The following is a 19,311-nucleotide window of genomic DNA, read 5'->3' as shown; positions in this document are numbered from 1 at the left end:
AATCTCATCACATGGCATTTCATCCTGAAAAGAGAAATGGGACGCCTGCGAATACAGCACTACTGCTGGGATCAAAGTAACAAGATTGGGTTATCATTCAAATCATAATGAATACTGAGCTGGCTTGGCTTTAATGGGGCCAAGTGAACAGATACACATATGGAAATAGTCCCCAATGATGCATGGAGATCAAGTCCATACTCCTTTTTCTCTGGACCTGCAGGGAAATGCTCCACAACAACATGTCTGCAACATCATAAGATTGTTCTGCTTTTTTGTGTGTTTTTATGTGCAGCAGGTACAAGCGCTCGAATTCTCTCTCCCTCTGTTGTACTCATTAATTTTGCATTTCACGTCATTTAATAAGAGCCCAGGGAGAAGAACACCTACTGATTGCTTCTGAAAACAATTCAAAAAAGACAGATTGTCCTGATATGATAAAGAATATTTTCCCCACTATGTAAAGAACAGCCCCAGGGCTCATCGCTCTGTGCATTATTTTGCCTTTTTTTCCCCCAGCAAAATGAAAGTACAAAGTCAGATGTAAGAGGTGTGAAGACAGCCTGATGAAGTAAACACTTGTTCTCCTTTCATGCCTATTTGTACAGACTCCTGCTTTACAACACCACTTCTTTTCCAATCCATTTGCTCTTGAATGAAGCCAAGAAAGCGGTCAGTGGCTTCAGTAGAACCTGTGCTGAGAGTGTTTGGGCTCATTAGCCCCTGGGAGACTTTGTGCTAATGCTCTTTTTCATTGCTCTCCAAGATTATGAAAAGCTACTCTCCTCTAAGCACGCTCGTTTCCTCTCCGCCGTGTCAAAATACAAATGGAGGCCTCTCTTCATAGGGTGGACACCAACACACGCACACACGTGATGACTGGCTTGACTTTGCTGTTTCGTTTAGCGCTCGCTCAGAGATGAGAGAGAAGAGAGTGAGGCAGAGGAAGAGCGTGGCCGATAAGGCAGATGAAAGCTGTGGAAGAAAAGAGGGAAACGAGGGAATAAACTGCTCTTTGAGGAAAATGTTAAGATCAGTAATGTGCTTCAATGTGGTGATTAAGAGGACCCACGGGTGATAGAAGTGGTGGGGGGCCCAGGGGTTAGATTTTTTTTGGAGCCAGGATCAAGGCCAGATCGACAGCTCCCCAATTCCCCTTCACCCCGGCTCATTTCCTTGATGGTTCAGCACTCCTGGCTCCCGCGTCTCTTCCCACGATACGCACTCGCAGACACACTCTACTACACAGAAAGCCGATGGTCATTATCACCCACGAGCATCCTGCAGGACTCCGAGGGCCCTTTCTACTCGTCTTCATACACCAGTGTCTGAATGAAGCCATCTGTTCATGGCTCCTCTGTGTCTGTAGTTCCCCGAGGCTTCTCTGACACTGTTCAGCTCTTATTGGAGCAAAGTAAAAAATGGGGTGACATCTTGTTACTGCAACTCGTACACATTCATGTGCTTAGATAGTTCAGACAATAAGATTGCTCGAGTTCATTCTGTGAACTGATGCTGTTAAAAGGAATATGAAATGTTCCTTTTCGTCCGAAGCAGAGGCAGGGACATACTGTGGAGCAGGCAGACTCTGGATTGGGCATATAATATGATTTCACCCTGTGTCATTTGGACTGGGATGAAACTGAGACAACAGGCTCTGGGACTTGAAGGGAATCAAGAGAAACTGTGTTATAATCTGAAATAATAATTTGAGTAAGCCACAGCCTTGAGTAACGCATCATAATGTTATTTTAACATACATTTGTGGGGTCAGCTAGATAAGTAGGTATAGATGAGAGAGGTCAAATCAGGAATCTTTAGTCTAGTGGATCCTTAATCAAGATCAAGGTCAACCCCACTACACCCTTTGCCCCTATCACTTAGCTCAGGGCTGGGGTGCCCTGATTTTTGTTGGGATACAGGATGGAGGGGTAGGGTGAAGTGTTAGTGTTATGGCCCTTTCATTATAACAGTATATAACAAGCTAGCGAGCTAACATTACATTTTTATTGCTGATTTGTGCATGACTACTGCATTTTGACTTATATCACTGCTTTAAGTAGACAGAACTACTACACATCCATGGTGTCTACAGTTTATGTCCGTTTAGTAATATAATCCAGGCCTTAGTGACACTTAACTGTTCATTTTTTGGTAGTTGTTTTTGCAGTTTCAGATATTTTGAGATAGAAATTCTCTGCTTCCACCACAACACGTTGTTTGTTTGAAGCATTAAAAGCATTATTAGAACTATTTCTGTGGGGAGTAGTTTAATTATAATTTTTTTGTAAATCTTGATGCCTTTAATAACCAGAAGTAAGGCATCATGAGGTCATTAAACTACACACAGCACTTATGATAGAAATATATCTCTTTTCAATTGAACATTCTGTGCACTGTCAAGAAGCTGAAGCGTGAATGGAAAGCAACATTTCCCCTGAAATTCTTACATGTGGCGTGCAAAATGGCAATACTGTAGTCTACTTTCTGGTAATTTCATTGTTTATTGACAGTGAAATTAGCTGCAATTTTCACTGGTAACAAAAAGTTCTTACGTGAAAATGAAACAATGTCACATGTGAACTGGATATTTTCACAAGATATTGGCGTCTTAGCGTGAATGAAAATTTCGGCATGAGAAATTTACATTTTCACATCTTCCACGTGATGAAAACGATGTGTCCGTACAACATGTTTTTGCAGTTCACGTGTATGTTTTTCGCATGCAGGGATTTAATGTGTCACGTGAAATAACATTTGCGTGCAGTTTGCATGTGAAATATGTAAAACAAAATGTACTCTTCACGCTGGGCGTTCACATTTTACTTGTTAGTGTGGGTGTTCATATTGCTCTGATCTTGCATCCAGCCCTGACATTATCAGCATAGGACATACATCTACTACAACAACCTTTTCCACTCCGTTCTCCGTAATTACCACCATAAGGCTAATGTGTTCCTCCCAGTTGGGAGCTTGATATAATGTTAACACTGCATGAGGTGTGAGAGCCAATCTGATCCCCTGTTAAGAGGGTGGATGTTTAATGGGAGGTCAGTCTCTGAGTTCTGCCCACTGACATACACAACCTGTGCAATAGAAGACTTATGGACGAGGTGGTGCCACACATCTTTTATTACACTACCTGCAAAGGGCTGGGTGTTGGCAGGATGCCCACCAACTTACCTTGAAAGGACAGTATATCCAAATACACACAAATAAGCTTAAGGGATATAAGGGATAGCCCTGATGGAACAGTGTAGTGCCAGTTTTAACAGTTTTCTTTGTCATTCCCTCTATCCTAATGTAGTTCTTAATGTTTCAGTGGAAATATTCTACCTTTAAAAGCTCTTACTGCCAGCTGCTAACTGTTTCAGCAGGGAGTTTAACTGTCCCATGATGGTCTGTGGTTCTTTTTTTATCCACAATGACAAAAATAATATGTCAAATTAAATCTGGGCATAAAATTGTTCAAATTTGTAGGCATTTAATGACTGTTGGCATATTTAAGGGCCAAAAACACCACACTTTCATTGTCCTTGGGAAGCCTGTCAAATAGCAGACTCACTGATAGACACACTGACCCTGTAAGCAAAGGTTATATGGTTCAACTCCGTGAACGTGTCCTGACTGGAAATCAGTTTAAAGTTACACTTTATTTCCTTCTGTTTCGAGCTGATCACCCGTGTTGTTATGTGGCTGTATGCTGTGTTAAAAGGCCAGATGCCAAGTGGTGCTAAATGAAGAACAAACTGATGTGTTTGCTCTGTGGTCCAGCCTGGACGCTGCTCCTTGTATAATATTGGCAGCTGTTTGAGAGTGTGAATGTTAAATGAGGATGGGATCTGGGCTGTCAGAGGGGCCTCGGTGGTCCAGCCCGAATGATGGATGGAGAGCTTTAAAATATTATCTGAATGTCGGCTTAAGTGTCATAATGGATATTACCACGTCATAAACTTTCATTCCTTGCTTAATGCTCCGAAGACAGACACATAAGCTTCTGTGCATGCCTGCACATATGCCCATGTGAATGGGCGCTGCGTGCCCGTACACATGCTAACACACACAGACTGCCATTAACGCGCACAGACACTCACACTGGCTCTAGTTAACCTCTACAGAGTCCCAGTTGCTCTCTAACTCAGCCCAGATGGCCATGTGGGCTGTGGGCACTGGCCTCTATATTGGCTACAATTAATATGCAGCACAAATTCCCAGCCCTTGTAATTCTTTACCCTTGCTCTACAGTCTTTAAACTCCTCCCTAGTGACTCTACAGGCCTGCATATCAGATCCGTACTTCTGTATGACCACTGCTAAGCACCTAATTATCAGCTTATACTGCCCCGTGAAGGAGGTTATCATCTGTGGTCAGGCGACGCAGTGTGTGTCGCGGGGCAGAGCTGACATTGTCGTTGCCGTTGTGGTTTCTGAGGGGCCTTGTGAAGGTGTCAAGGCCGGCCCACTGACAACATGAGAGCAAGTGGAGCAGGCCCCTGGCTGTGGTAATTACATGCCCCCGCCATAGAGCCTATATCTCAGACACACTTGTCTCGCCTCCTTGCTCACAGTTGTTTTTTTGGTAAGATATCGCATGAGCCGCTGTCTATTCCAGGCTCAGATGTTACATATTTTTTTTGCTTCTGTCGCCTTGTGTAGAGCTGTAATCTGTGAAGCGGCAAAAAAGTGCTCACAGTGTTGCCTTGAAGGGAACAAGAAAGTCAAAAATATTGACTAATTTAGCTAAAAATTAGTGTCATTCCATGAGATTTAGATAAATCTGCCCCTAATTAACATGTTAGTTAATTAGAAACTTCCACATAGCGACACTGAATATTGGCATGTTTCTTGTGAATCTCGATGCCTTTAATACCAAGAAATATTGCATCATGAGGTCATTAAACTACACACAGCACTCATGTAAACCAACATGATGGTCTGTATTGCGTTTTATGACATGATACCGAAGGGATCAGAAAGCCTTGTGTTTTTATTTTTCTTCCAAACGTGATGCAAATAATAAGTTTTTCAATTTCACTTGCTGTGCACTGTGAAGAATTCATTGTGACTGCATGGGTTTTGATAGGCAAACATCTTATATTTTGCTGTTGTGTGTTTTTCTTCCTCGTTTTAGCCAAAGCGTGAATGGAAAGCAATATTTCCCCTTAAATTCTTACATACGGGATGCAAAACGGTAATACTATAGCCTACTTTCTGTTAATTTCATGGTTTATTGAAAGTGAAATTAGCTGCAATTTGTATTGCACCATCTTTGGTGGACCTGATGAATACAGTTCAGTTGAATTGGTTAGGTTTAAAATCCATTGTGGTTTGGCTTAAAACAATTGCGTTGCCGTCTAGCAAGAAAAGTAAATATGGGTTGTAATAAGCTACTTTCACAGTGATCTTTATGGTTGTTTTCATGATGACGACTGGCTGGAAAAGGACAGGACCAGGGGTTGAACCCTGTGGAACTCCACAGTGTAGGAGTGGAAAAAGGATCTTTGTGGTATCTGTTCAGAATTGTTAAATGTGAAAAAGGTTTATGTAGTCTTGTATGTACATATATAGATATATTAAATATATTTACAAGACAGTGGTGGAAAGATGGGCCAATGGTTATTTTTATGTAGTCGTTCACAGCACAGGGATGAACCCTGTCCCCTCAGTTATGTTGAGAAGAATGTTTCGAAGCTTTTATACAGAGACACACCAACACATGCTAGCAGACACTGTATCACATTCTGATGAAATATTGTGTTATCTGGCTGTTATTACATCAGCCACTACAACCCTGTTAGAGTGGATTTCATATTTTCCAGTTGTAGAAATTGCATCAGGTCATCGAACCATCAGACCCATGCCAGTGGGGTGTTGTGATTTTATTTTGGCCGACCCTGAGTGTATCCTGTCCTGACCGTTAGTCATGCAGGGCATGCTGTCTTGAAAACATATCAGGGGACTGTTTCATTTCTCACACGTCCTTCTTTCTCCATGGGACTCATAGCCAATACATACTGGCCAGCAGCCTGACTAAGAAAAAGCCTGGTAGATTTTGTCCTAAGTATGACCTTCCCTGTGCTCTCAGATTTTACAGCCTTGAACTGTGAACCTCTCCTGTTTTTCTCCAGTTGTTGCTATGTGCGGCTGCTCTTGTTCAAGATACCTCCTTATGTTGAAGAGGTTATTTTCACCTCAATGAAACAACCACATTGTGCTCCATTTTTCCTCCTGTTGAACTCGCATCCAAATAAATTTCACTCTCAATTCAGTTCACTCAGGGGTTTATAGTTGATACAATCTTCCGAGCTACTTTGTCAACTTTTCTGTACTTGTGCTATTGTTACACTACACTTACCATTATTTCATAATTGTCTCTTGCCAATGCCACAGTGTCCTGTGTTCAGCAAATGTAACATAGTTACATAGTTGCTTAAATGCTTTTTAAGCAGAGTTCATATGCTCACACACCAGATTGATTGACACTTGCTTCTCATTTAGCTCTGCAGTTACAGATGTTGTGGCTTTAATATGATGTGTATGAGAGTAAATTGACACTATTTATTTGCAGTTACTGGCCTGAAACTTCCTGCTTCATGTGGCGTCTTTTGAATAAATAGGAGCATTTAGAGGCTTTTCGTAGAACATGAACGCGTTCTACTTCCATTTTCTCTTTCCTTCTCTCCCCTCCTTTATTTTCTTCTTAGAAACCATGTTACTCGAAAAAACTGCATGCATTATTTCCATATGTGCTTGAATTAAGCAGCTCACAAAAGTCTACTCAGAGATTGAAGGGCAATTATGTCTGCATCTTGGACATTTGGGTAATATATTTTTATCATAATAATGGACAGCACTCTCCCAGCTAAGCCTCTTATAACAAATGCTCATTTAAATGTATATGGTGCTGAAGAAGTGCTGCTCATAATGTGATGTAAAGCCTCTTGTTACTGAATACCACTTTGTGCCTCCATGACTTACATGTGCAGCTGAATGGTGTAACCTTGTGCTCCTACTAGAAAGATGCTTGATGCATCCTCAGCACAATGAAAAAAAGGAAAAAGTGAGAGCAGAAGACAGAACGGCTTAGTGAAGGGAAGTAAACGATGCCACCGGAAGGAAAGGATCAAGTGTTCCACAGGGCATCTGAATCAAAGCCCTCTCTTCTCTCCTCTCCTCTGCAGAGTGAGAGGGAGGTGTGAGCTGTAATTAAGTCGAAGCAAAGACAGTGCGACTCTCTCGGAGGAGCACTGATCTCTTTCAAAAAGGGGCTCTCATCGCTGTGGTTACAGTGCCCTATTATGGGAGTTTAGCATATTGTTTGTGCGTGCAAATGTGAGTGTGTGCACATGGATTTTTAAGTGCTATTGTGTGGTAACAGCTGCTTTTGGGCTCGCGCACTTTGTTTAACTTCTCGACAGTTGGCTTTCAGAGTGGCAGAGTTCTGCATATGCTCAGTACATTAAAACTTAGCACCAGTGCCAGGTGGTACACTGCTGTGCCTGCAGAGAAGAGTTCTTTGGCTTAGGTGCTGAAAACATATGAAACTCAAGTTTCAGTACCTGACCCAAGAACACCTCAGCTCCAAGTTTGGGTTGAGGCTTGAGTATTTCTATTTCATGCTACTCTATATATTTTATGAACAGATATTTGACAGTATCACTAGTTATTGAACAGATTAAGATATTCCTTTCAAGACATGTTTTTGAGCTCATAAGATACTGTATGACACACTGTTAAAGATTAGGCTACCAGTATTTTAAATGGTTACAATCAGTCGAGCTGCAATGATTGGTCGATTCTTCGGTCAACTCTTAGAAAATTAGGTGCAAATATTTCCAGGCCATCTCTACCATTACAAGGCTCAGGCGCAGCGCCCAGGCTGTTTTGGCCACCACCTTAGCTGAATGAAGAAAATCAATGCGGAGAGCATCACACCTCAGTGACTCTTGTTGGTCCCTTATAAACTTATTTTTAAAAACTAGTTTTTTTGTTAAGCTTTCTGTAGGTTTTTTTATTTATTATTTGCTCTATCTTTTCTAACTGTTCGGCTAAGACCAAAATGATGTGAAACTCCATTTATTTTTATCAAAAATGTAATTTTCTCTTGGAGGAGGACCCTCAAACCTCCCTGCCAAATATGTGCACCCATCTTCCACAACCCTAGGGAAAACATTTGTTAGAACTCCATTTGCAAGCAGAGATGCCAGATGGTTGCAGCTTTTTAAATGTGAGAATTTGCTGTTTTCCGTTGTCTTAACATTATAACAAGTGGAATGTCTTTTGGGTTTGGACAAATCAAGACATTTGAGGACCCTTGGAATCTAACAAAAAAACGTTTGTGGCCATATTTTAGTGTTTTGATGTTTTATGAAGTAAACTTCTAAGAGAACAATGGGCAGATTAATCAGTTATGACAATAATCGTTAGCTGCGGTGCTAAAACTAACTCAATCAGCTACAACAGTAAAATGCTACTTGTAAATAAAAGCATCTTTGATAATTGTCAGGGCTGCTGACAGGGGGGGAACATCAGGTCAAAGGGCCAGGGCCCTCTAACCCTTAAAATAATCTGCTCGGGGGGCTTTGGAGATCATCTTTGGAGATGGGCATGAGCAAGACTATCAGCAGCCCTGCTAATAGTGCAATGATATAAAAAGGGAAAACGCTCACAAGGACTGTTTTTATTATGAGTACTTTTAATTTTGATACTTGAAGTATGTTTGACTACTTTTATTTAAAAGTATTTCTACCATCTTATTTAGTTGAAAAATACTGTGTTTATTGTGTTATTCCTGAATCACTTTATATACTGTTTATGCTCGGTGTCCACTGCAGTGGACATTTATGTAACTTCCAGAAAGTTTAATACTCTTTGGACCTGCTCTAAGGAAAAAACTTTCACACTGTTTGCATAAATGGGGAGGTGTGCTAAAGTGTATTGTCTCGCCATGTGCCTGTAGGGATAAGGACGGCAGGGACGCTGTGCAGCCAGAGCTCTGTCTCAGTAATGGAGGTCAGGGCCCCACAGCTGCCTGGAGCACCTAAGGGACGAGCTGCAGCCGCGGTGTTAGGGCCTGTGGAGCTCTGAGGACAGAGAGTATAGTCATCTGAACTTGTACATCTTATCACTTAGTATTCTGGTCACGTTCTTTTTCCCTATTTATTATTTTTGTATAGAGTGTGTAAAAATAAAAAGTAAATCTTGGCTTGCGGTGGATTGCGGAGGGTTGTGTTCCTGTGGCCGACCACCCGCGGTGAGTACCAGGACTGAATGCATTATGTATTCTGCAGCCAACGTGAAGAAGAAAGTCACCAATAAACAACCAGAACTATCAGTCTTGCTGCAGTAGAGTTGTTTCCTCATTTGTGGTTTCACATGACTGAGTTCAGTCTGCTCGGAGCCATTGGAAGCAGTTATTTTTACCATTTGATTGTATGGAAATTGACATCAAAGCCGGCGGGCTGCTGGTTGTCGTAACATCATGCAATCATGCATGTTGTGTAAATCTATGCACGCCATTACCATAACTGGGACTAACATCCAGCAGATACATGCAGGCTAATTTGGAGGCCTCTGTATTTTAAGTCTTGTGTTTGATTTCAGATCAAGACATACCTTATCTTTTAAATTATCACCATTCATTAATGTGTAGCTTCTAATTGGCAGGAATTTATGAGGAACTTAATCGTGGAGACGGTAATAATTTCCAATATGAATCCATCACTAGCAAACAGAGATATAAAGCTTTCAACTAATGCATTTAGGTCAGTCCTGAAATGAATATTCCTCTGTTGCAGGGGACAAAAAAGACTTGACATAACCACTTAAAGCGGCTTTCCACATGAAGGGAAGAGTGTCTCCTCTAGCACTCTTGATTAAATTTTCACATGTAACAGTGGTTGAGTGTATCTGTCATTTTCCTCCCTTTCACCGTCAGTGAAGAGGCCCAGCGCTGTAATGCAGGTGCTGAAGAAAAGCCCTCCATCTTCTTAGTTAGTGTGATTTGGGCCTCATCGGACAAGGTCTGTTTTTATTCATCAACCTCTATTCATGCGACCGTCTCCTCATGACATCTCTAACAATAGCATTAACTGGCTAAGCAGTTCCGATTTTTGGAGCGCAGCTTCAGATTGCGAGAGATGGAGGCCTGTAATTGATGTCTCTGTGGAGGGGGGTGATGGGGATAGAAAGATTAAATGAGAAATGAAGGAGAGAGCCTGCCCTAATGAAAAGTATCTGCTTCGTCCGCAGCGAGCGCTTTGTGACTCTTTTTTTCTACCTAAATAAACTGCTGGCAGAGAATTTATCCAGCGTCTCCGTGCTGACAAAGGGTGAAGTATATCTTAGCCAGAGTCTTTTCTCTCTGCCGGTATCTATCTATTTTTCTATCTCGCTTGCTGGTATATCATGCAGCCACCCCTTTAATCTCGCTGTACACGGACCAGCTCGTCTGTGCTGCAGTGTCGGCTCAAGTTAGACTGATACTCGAGGAACTAAAGCTGTGGAAACACTGATTTTTCTTCTTTCCCTAAACAGGAAACTAGTTAAATTTAAAGCACATTAGGTAATCAATGAGCATTATCCACTTCTAATAGGAACTTTCACACATTCTTATCCAATTCTCTGGTGCAACTCATTTAACTGTGTGTATCAACAACCCCTGCAGGTAGACCGTGGTTACTTTGTGCCATGGGGGGGTGAAAAATCTATCCATTTCCCTCTTAAACATACAGAAAGTATGTTAAAGAGCGTTATCGATGCCAGAGAGTACTGGCCCTGGTTGGCTCCAGCTACTGGGATTTCCCTGAGTTGCAGCGACTGGAACCATTGTGCACCAGTAATGAAACAATTTCACACAACAGCATATGCCCTGCGGTGCCAATCTTCCAATCCACTCCCAACCAGAGCAGGAAAAGTGCACCATGCAGTAAGAGGGAAATTAGATTTCAGATAGACAGATAGATTTTTAACTTTCACAGCCTTGTGTGTTCATTCTGGCTTCAGCCCACTGTGTTGAATCAAAATATGGTGGGTTTGACCAAGATGGTACGACAAAGCTGCGGCAGGAGGGTAAGAAGGAGGGCGTGCATGAGAAGCATGGGTACAGCATAGAGGAGACATAGTTCATCCTCATTTAATGGAGACTTATGACCGGGGTTTGTCGCAGGTTGGACAGCCGTGTAGCCATTACCAGACCATTTACTCTACATCTTGTAAAGGTCACAAGAGCACAGAGGTTCAGTCCATCAGTCATAACATGCCTGGATCTCTCCAGTCACATCCCCATATCATGATAAATGATGAAAAATGACTGCAGCTGCAGCTCCGCCAACTACATTTTGATCGATCTCTCTTCACATATGCAGTCTGTTTACCCTCGCAGGTTATCACAGCTGGCAGTCTCAATAAATTCAACCGCTGCGTTCGGCCTTATGTATGTACTCATTTAGTGACCGTTAGGCCAGACCTGTGATTGAATTTTACTTTGGTTATAGACTCATGTATCAGCCATCTGATATATTAATCCAAGATCTCGAGCCAGATGTATAAAACATAGGTTTACAGTTAAAACTGTGTGAATGCACAAAGACAGAAATATGGATACATCTGCACTGTATGTGAACTAGTGTACTGATGGTCCTGTTTTATATCCACATATATATGAGGACACAGTGCTTAATCATCCATTTGCATATCAATACTTGCCTCTCCACCAGTCCCTCGACCTGTCAGTGTAAAGAAAGGCATGGTAAAGTCTATAGCCAATCAAACTTTAGCTAATAGTTATTTTACACGACCATTATTAGAAACACTGACCCCTGCTTATAGCACTCATATCATTACTTCATCACGTGTATCTACAAACCATCACTGGTAAGAATCAATCAGGTCTGTCATTATCCTCAGACGTCAGAAAGATAATCAACGATCAACAAGAATTAACACACATAAGACAATCATCAGTATACACAGTTTGTCCATAGATGACTTTGCTTTGAATTGTGTAAAACAATTACAGTCATTGTGTCTGAATTCTCCGTTGGATTATGTTTTCAGGAAAATCCTTGAATGAACGCCGCTTCTATTCAATGTCCTTGGGTTTTTCATTTAATGCTTATTTATTTTTTCCATAGACAGTGATGTTTTTGTAAAATGAATATTAATTTTGATTAGACTAATTGCTCCCACAAAAGTAATACATTCATTGTAAGTTTATAAATGTGCCTTTATTATATGTGTACACTACAGGGATCATGCACAATCAATACTATTGGCTGGCGACCTAATTGACTAATGTTTTAGTATTTTATTCCATCCATCATGTACATTTTACTTCCACTCCACTCTATCACACTATCACGCTCATTTTAGTAAACCGCATGTATGCATTAGGGCTGCAACTAAAGATTATTTTCACTATTGATTATTCCGCCTATAATTTTCACGATTAATCCATTAATCATTTGGTTTTTAAAATGTCAAGACATTGCGAAAAATGCTCATCACAATTTCCCAAAGGCAAAAATGACACCTTGAAATTGTTCCTTTTGTCCACTCAGCAGTCCAAAACCCAAAGACTCTTCATTAACTGTCAAAGATGAGAAAGAAAAGCAGCAAATCCTAACAGTTAAGAAGCTGGAAGCAGCAAATGTTTGACATTTGACTGTCCAAAATTTGATTGTTCAAGTTGGCAACTAATTTTCTTTTGATTGACTAATTATAAAAGCAGCTTTAGCCAAAGTATGTGTATATTCTGTCAGCCTTTTCTGTTGGTATAGATACTAGTTAAAGGTGCCCTGTGGAGTTTTTGACCACTAGTAGAGCTATGGAGCAACGTTTTTATGAGTGGGGTTGCCATGTCACCTGTGTTTGCACTGCAAATGAGTAAAAGCAGATGTAAACAACAATGGAACAAACATTGCAGCTTTAATGGGGGATAAACATGGTTTCTGTTTGTATGCATCTTTTATACCTCAGGCCTTTGGTGTCTGTGTTTCATCTCTTACTGGTATAGTGGTGGTCTCAGTGCAGCTTCAGGTAGGAAAGAATAAAATTCACTGAATATTTTTATAGTATGAAAAAGGTCATGTTTGTAGACATCCATATATAGGCTCTCTCCGAAACCTGCATATTGCTTTCGGTACTGTCAATCAAAAACTTTTATTGGCTGATCCAGGAGTATTGTTTCTCTTCAATAAAACCAACAAACTCTAGTCTTTTACCTATTCTTCTTCTTCACACCACTCTCTCTCTCTCACACTGTTTCCTGCCCTCCTCTGTGGTAAGGCGTCGGAGAATGCGGTGGCTGTTATTAATGGTCCATGAGGAAGTGGTGTTCCTCTGCTGGCTCACTATTGATGAGCTGTACAGCTGCATCTCTCCCCTCCCCAATCCCTCCCTCCCTCCACTCCCCACCCCCTCCGTAAGTAAACTTGTCAGGCCTGATGCATTGCCTGCACACGCTCAAATGCAAATCACGCAGCAGCGGAGCTTTATCTCAAACCAAACAAGAGACGCGGCAGAACATCCTGGATGCTTAGTCCCAACAGAGCTGCTGTATCTGAGAGGCTCTGATTAAAGGAGTGCCAGCAGAGCTCTGCTGCTGGTTACACAGTATTAGGTGGCTTGCCTGCGGAATTTGCTTTAATGCAATGGGAAATGAGCTTAACAGATAGAGCAGCCTTATCAGCACCGGATGAGATTTTTGGTCAGGTTATACCCGGTCAGGTTTAAGTCCGATTTTTTGGTGACTAACAAGAAGGTGCTCCATTTCTGAAGGAAAAAAATCGGCGTTAAAAATAGAACTCACATGCAGGAGAAGTGGTTGTCCTCGACTTAAATGAACGTTTCACCCGAATAAGGAATTTCAGTCATTATCTACTCACCCCCAAGCCAATGGAAAAGTCAGGTAAAGTTTCATAGTTCACAAAACATTTCTGGAGCTTCACAGTAAAAGAACATTCGTAGAATTCTCCTAAACAACTGAAGTAGATGGGGACTTATAAAAAATATATATATATTTAAATATATATAAACAAAACACCCACTTTGATTTGAAAAGACATTATCTATAACGGTTTCAAGCAGAAGTCCTCACTGTAGCAGCTAAAAGCGTTAGAGCGCACGCGTCTGAAGTGGGTGCACGAGCTCGACTGTTCATTGCCGATGTAAATAATGCCTTTTTGAATCAACTTGGATTTCGCCAGACAAGCTGTATGGATACATTTTAGGTTTTGTTTTGCTTTTTTCTTATTTAAAAAGGTGCAATATGTAAGAATTTTGTTTTTAGACATGAACTGCGGTTCAAAAAAATGAACTGTGGTTATCAACCAAATGGGAAGAAATTCTGTTTTGTGGACTATGAAACTGTCACATTCGACTTTCCATGGGAAAGTGTTACTTTAAATTGAAGAGAAAAAAAAAGTTTCCCCTGAAACAATAAAAATTAAGAACAGGAATCAGTTTCATCACGAGAGAGGAAGTCCAAGGGTATCTTTTTAATGGAGCTTTCAGCAACATTTACTGTTCATTTTCTTCAAATGAGCAGTGAGAGGCAATCTTTCTGACTGGCTGCCGTCCATACCAGCTCGGATTTATGTCTGTGAGAATCTGTGAGTCGCCACTCTGCCCTGCACTGTGTAATCACTGTTATCCTTGTAAGAGTAATTGCAAATGAGTGTCCTTGTTAAATCTGTATATAGATGATTTAAGCCCATCTGAGAGCTGCACTGGATCAGTGTGATCAATAAAAACCCATCCTTCGTCCCAGACGTCTTTGATTACCTCTTGGTGTTTTATACTACAGTATGCAGCTTTTGCATATGAAGAAAACAAATTGTTTTCCACCGAATCCTCTTGTTCTACACTATCTGTGATTTGTTTTCATTTTGCCATCCCTCTTTGGCTTTGCTCTTCCTCTCTCCTTCTTTTGTTTGAGGGCTCTTCACCCAGCCCACGGATTCTGTCTCGCCCCTCTAATTTATTTCTCCCTCTCCAGGATAAATGCCTTGTAAGAGCCTTGTGTTTTCCTCCCTCTCCATCACAACGTATTTATGATGTGCCTGCTGTGTGGGCTATTAGTCAGGGTCATGGTATCCACTGTAGAAGCAGGCTGGGTTGGACAGTCATACCTGGGGTCCATCACAAGCACTTCAGACTGGTCTACACCATCTTCCATTAATCTCTCTCCAGGGCCTCTTCTGGCTGCCTCACAGCCACTTTGTGCAGCAGAGTTATGCTCTTCCTGCTACTTCCTGACTTTGATACGACACAACTCCTGCTAATGGGATTCAATTAACTCCTTCTATGGACACTAAAAGGTATTAGACCCCTGACTGGTTCCGAAAGGCATCTGTTAAAGTGTTGGTGCACCCAACTCCTGTTTTCTCTCTGTCTCTGCTTTAAATGATCAAATAAATGTAAAACACAATAAATAAATATATAAATAGATACATTTTCGTTTCTGAAACTGGCATTAAAAACAAAAAAAGTGATTTTTTTTATTTTAGTTATGTTAGTTAAAAGCTAAAAATTGAAATTGAAATACAGGGCGTTCTTTCTTTTTTATCATCAAAAGAAAAACAAAGTGGTTTGATTTTATTTCTATTCATTTATTTCTGTGTACCAGACAGTGTTGGCAACAGTTTTAATAAAATATATTTGGTGACATCACATTCAACAAGACTTTATTGAATCATGATGTGTATTACAGTATATGTATATTATATAATATAACGTGAGGCATTATTACTGTAATGGGGGTCTTTTGCCCTTTTTAGCCGCTCCAAGCAGTGCCACCACAGCAGCACTAATAGATATGCATCAAATTCCATGTAGTGGTGGCTTGACCGCAGTAAGATTCATGCAGGTGACAGGGCTCGCTTTGACATGACTGATTTACAAGAGTAGAATTCTATAGAAAATTTTAGCCTGGGCCAAAACAACACCGTCTGCCAATCCTGAAGTCTGTGCTCTTGTCTTGTAATTGATCAAACCCGGTCTCTCTTTTTTTTTTTTTTTACATTTGACTCATTCCTTTATGATCATGAAAAAGAAAAACGCCTTGTATTTCAAAAAGGAAAATCAAATAACCACTTTTTTGTTTTTTTAATACATGTTTCTCAAAAGGAGATCAAATGACTGCCAACCCTTTAATGCTTAAAGCCAAGGTAAATCAGGTATTTTAATCATTTGTCAAAATCTACATTTGATGCTTTCGCTCAAAGTAATTTTGGCTTAGGCTACTGTAAGGTAAAGAGGCTGAAAATGCTATTATTTAATATGTTTAATGTGTTATTTTTATACTTCCTATGTCAATAAATCCGATGAAAAAACAAACACAATGAATTGATCCACAAATCAATCAGTCAAAGTCTGATATATCTTCTTTCTGTGTGCCACACAGCTCCATTGTTGTTGAAAAGCTATTAAAAACACACCAGTGGGCCACAGTTGCAACGGGTGACATGTTCCTTTATTAAACACACACTGTAGTTTATTTTAATTCAATCCCAAACCGTCCTGCTGCCACAAATACTCAAAATGTGTATTGATCTGTAGCTGAAAATAGTCACCAACAAACAACAGATTCACCGTTTCTACCTGTTTTTGTAATGTTTGATGAAAAGTACAAAAAGAAAATAACTTTTTTTGGACATTACTGAGGCTTTTTCAAAAATGAAAATAAACATACATGACTCCTTATCAAAAATGTACATTTTTCAGTATTAAGAGTAAGCATGATATTTGTTAACGATGCGGAAGAATATAGAAGAACGCCCGCCTTATCATTTAAGTGTGACCATTTGAATAAAAAAAAAAGAGGAAATTCAGAAAAAAAGACTAATATTGGGCTTTCCCCTCAGAATTCTGTCACATCATGGGGAAGCCTCTGTAACAGAATTTAGACCATCAATGAAAGCCGTATTAATGAGATTCTTAGCTGCCTCTTGCAGGCTTTGCCAGCTGTTAAGTAAAATCCCCCCACACCACATAGAGGATTACTCTGATCAGCCGTCTCATTTAAAATTACTAATAAGAAAAACACATGGTTGTTTGCTTGTGTGCAATCTGATGCCACACTGCTATAGATTTTCCTGCAGGAGAAATAAAGTGAGTGACTTGGATAGGGACGGCTTTGAAAGCACGTTAATATTTAACTGGGTTGAAACAGTCGGGAGGTACAAGTTAGGTGGGATTCTGCCCACTTGATAATATTTCCTTTGCCAGCTAGAATAAAGACAGTGTGTCGAAGTTGAGACGGGAGGACAAGCCAAACAGAGATAACACATTCCAGGCATTGTATCTAACGACAAGCTTGCGTCTTGTTTGGCAAATTACCTCTCCTACCTCTCAAAGAGGAAGGTGCTTCTTTCTTGCACATTTATTTATTTCTCCCTCTTTGTTCTCTCCCTGTAAAGCTTGTCAGCTGTGATAGTGGCTCACTAAAGTTATCTGGGGCCCCGCTGTCCACGTCTCTAGGTGTTTTTGCAGCTCTGCGTGGCGGCGCGTTGCTCTGGGACTGTGCCGAACGGCGCGGCGCTATCGCCTCTGATAAGCAATTAGCAGGCAAAGCCGCTTTCTCTCACATTCAAGTTATTATTATGTGGAAATTTGAGTAGTCTTGGTCCCACATTGGCTGGATTCTCCGTCGCTGCGATGAGCACAAATAATTCATTCCCACAGTCGTTACCGCTTTAGCTTGTGTGACACTGATGGATTCATTATAATTTTATTCATTTTTAAGTAAACATCAAACCCGCAAACAACCTCAGCTAACCACACACACACTTCCTTCCAGACACACACACGCACACATCAGTAAGAATTCAGCAGAATGCACGTGGCTTTTCTAATTACATGGGCATGCCCTCCTGCTGCCAGAGAGGCTCATTTGGGCACTGAGAGGAACGTGCGCACTAAAAGCAAAGGAGGCTGGGAAGGATGAGTCTTAATGAGGGGAATCAGTGGAACGTGTCTGATGGTGACATTTCTTCCTGGAACTGGAGGGCTCTCGATGAAAGGCAGGCCTTCACCGCGGGGCCTGCTCCACCACTCAGCCCTCTCATCCTCGTATAACCGGGCACGGCGCAGCACAACAAGCAGCCCTCACACAGGAGGCAATTAAAACTCTGATCTGCTTACACACCCGGAAACACTTGGTTGGCTGCGGGCTGAGGGGAAGGGGGGGGGTGATGATATTTGTTTGTCAGCAGGAACGGCGAAAAGCGGTGGTCCAAAATTAGCAGTCTTAGTAGTTTATTGCAACATACTATATTTCTTCAAACTTATACATTAATAAAGAAAACAGATGGAGCCGCGAAAGAAAACACAAAAAGCTACACTGGGGGAGTAGGCCAAACGGGATAGTATTAAGGAGAAGCTGGCACTGAGTCAGAGTAGCTCTTTAACAGCAGCGGCACTGCTGCCAAGCCTTAATACGATCTGTTAGTGAAGAGGGTCCTGGGACTGCAGTGGGCTCAGTGCGGGTGGAGTTAGATGTGCAGTCAAAGTCTGCAAAAGCTTCAGAAGCAAGGACACTGAAGCTGAAACCATGAAAGGAAAACTCTGATGTTATTGTTGTTCTATCAAAATGGGACGTTATTGATGTGATGAAAGTAGGTTTTGAGATCCTGGAACGTAGGTCCAACATAGAAACATGAGACCGTCAGACAAGTTGTAAACAAGACAACAATTCAGCCAAGCTCACCATCTCTGTAAGTGATTCAGTGCTTATCGACTCCCCCCCATGCTGACGGAAAGCTGGGTGAAGTTTCATAGTCCATAAAACATTTCTGGTGCTTCACAGCAAAAAAGCATTGCAGAAAATTCACCCCATTTCCATCGGCATGGGGGTGAGTAGATAATGCCTGAATTAAAATTTTTGTGTAAACTGTTCCTTTAATGTTGCCAAAACTCACACTAGAAGATGTAAGTGTGCACAACTAGGGCAAGTATAGTAGGTCAAAGTTGAACAAAGGAGTCAGGCTGTGAGGTGACAGTTTAGGTTTTCATTTTACTGTTCATCTTTGTTCTCTACTCCACATAAATGTGTTAAAATCTTTTAAGCAACTTCTTCATATTTGATTTAATACCGCCATGTTTGATTGATGAGCAGTCTGTTTTTCATTGTGTCACTGTCACTCTCCATCGTATGTAAATGTTGCTTTGCTTCTTGAATAAATCTTACCAACCAGATTGTTGATGTTCTTGCATCATCAGAGCTTGAATTTTGATCCCAAATCGATGTGAGTTCACAGACCTTTTCACAGCCGGCAGTTTGGCTTGTGTTAGCAGGAAAATCACAGCTGGA

General features: G+C 41.0%; 1 protein-coding gene across 3 annotated transcripts in view; it reads left to right on the top strand.

Moving 5' to 3' along the window:
• Window positions 1-19,311, top strand: part of ptprua (protein tyrosine phosphatase receptor type Ua) — a 214,324-nt gene that overhangs the window by 36,217 nt on the left and 158,796 nt on the right. The window contains exon 1 of one of the 3 annotated variants that reach the window (XM_073463615.1): window positions 18,632-18,715. The exons of the other annotated variants lie outside the window; for them this stretch is intronic. The gene's annotated coding sequence lies outside the window, so the exon portion shown is untranslated. Of the gene's footprint in view, window positions 1-18,631; window positions 18,716-19,311 lie in introns of those variants that run through there. 3 annotated transcript variants of the gene reach the window in all.

The sequence above is a fragment of the Pagrus major genome, chromosome 3, assembly GCF_040436345.1.
Source record: "Pagrus major chromosome 3, Pma_NU_1.0".
In the NCBI taxonomy this organism is placed as follows: domain Eukaryota; kingdom Metazoa; phylum Chordata; class Actinopteri; order Spariformes; family Sparidae; genus Pagrus; species Pagrus major.
The sequence above is the reverse complement of the archived record's forward strand: the minus strand, read 5'-3'. Positions and strand labels throughout refer to the sequence as shown.